At 34.3% G+C, this 1,525-nt stretch overlaps 1 protein-coding gene across 1 annotated transcript in view; it reads right to left on the bottom strand.

Annotated features, from left to right (window-relative positions):
* Nucleotides 1–1,129: 1,129 nt before the first annotated feature.
* Nucleotides 1,130–1,525, bottom strand: part of CCNT2 (cyclin T2) — a 46,920-nt gene continuing 46,524 nt past the window's right edge. The window contains 1 exon segment of the mRNA XM_043992983.1: nt 1,130–1,525. This exon segment is cut by the window's right edge and continues 2,694 nt beyond it. The gene's annotated coding sequence lies outside the window, so the exon portion shown is untranslated.

Below are 1,525 nucleotides of genomic sequence, written 5' to 3' on the forward strand. Positions count from 1 at the left end.
TAGGTAACAGGTGAGGACAACAATTTCTTCATACTTCAGAGGCAGAAGTTAACAAAGGACCTATGACAAAACATTGAGAACTTCCACAAAACACTGGGAATAGAAAGGAGTTCAGAAGCAGCAGAAACGAGCAAGCAGAACTGGTTTAATGTTTAGGAGGGGATGGGCCAGTTCAGTTTCTGAACAGCTCGAAGATGAGTGCTATAAAGTGGGCTGATAAAGGGGACAATCTCAAATTGAGGTCAACTTAATACTGTGAAGTCCATCATACACAGTCTGAAACTTTTTAGAGTGTCTGAACATCTATCTACAAGTCAACTTCCAGATTTACTCTTAGGCTGGCCAAGTTTTAAAACGACCATGATTCTGGCAAGAATGTAAATGTGTGTGTAACTAAATACCTGGCAAACAATTTAACCACAGTAAGTTTTTTTTTTAAATGTAAGTATCTTCTTGGATATAGTGAGGAACCTGAACATAATTATAGATATGCTTAAAGCTCAAGGTACATGTGTTAATACTCTCACAACTACAATGAGGGACAAATTATTTTAAATAAAACTTAAATTTTTAAGAGGGAATAAAAGCAGGATGCATTCTTGAAATAAGATAAAAAATATTCGCTAGGTTTTTATACCCAAAGGCTTTGTTCAGTGGAGACGAGATGTTGATAATTACTTGATAAGAGTAGGCTTTTATACACAAACCCTCCTCTAGCCAAATTAACTGCATGTATGTCATTTAAGAACCAGTTACCAGTTCACATAAGTTCCTCATCATTGGAAAGTTGGCCACAATTATGACACCATCTATGAAGAGGGGAATTGGTGGTCCTGCAATCATGAAGAGGATACCTATGTATATGAAACCATAACTACTTTCAAAGTACTAAAGAAATTTAACTATTATTAAAATATCTGGGATAAGTGTTTACCAGTATCTCAAGGTCAAATATCAATCTACATGTTAATAAACCAAATCTGCCTCCCAAGATAGGGTTTAAGACTTTTGAGCTTCCCTCTGATATGAAGATAATGGAGCCTGTTCCAGCTTGGTAAATACAACTTAAGAAATAAATCACTCTTTAAAAGATGTTTAAAGAGAATACATTTTAATAATATTTCAACAATTAAAAAAATCTTACCAACACCTTAACTTTATACATCACCTTGTGCATGTGGAATGCTATACCTAAATAAATTTGGTAACATCTTGGTTCATTATCACTGCTTAGAGGAAGACTTAGTAATAACTTCCATTTAATAGAAAGAGAGGAAGTCTTATCTTGGTAGAGCCTACTGAACAGGCAGACTGACTGATGGATTTTATTTATGAAAAGGAAAAGATCTGCAAAAAGAAAATACAAGTTATTTAATTCCAAGGACTTTCAGTTAATGGAATGAAGTTTAAAGGATTTCGACATTTATCCTCCTGTAGTTGTTGATGAAGATATTACCTTGTTATATAAAGTGTTCAGGGAAAAAGCATAGTGAGGTTAAGGAGTCTGAATATCTCACACAGTGTT

This window comes from Dromiciops gliroides, chromosome 3 (genome assembly GCF_019393635.1).
Source record: "Dromiciops gliroides isolate mDroGli1 chromosome 3, mDroGli1.pri, whole genome shotgun sequence".
Taxonomy (NCBI): Eukaryota; Metazoa; Chordata; class Mammalia; order Microbiotheria; family Microbiotheriidae; genus Dromiciops; species Dromiciops gliroides.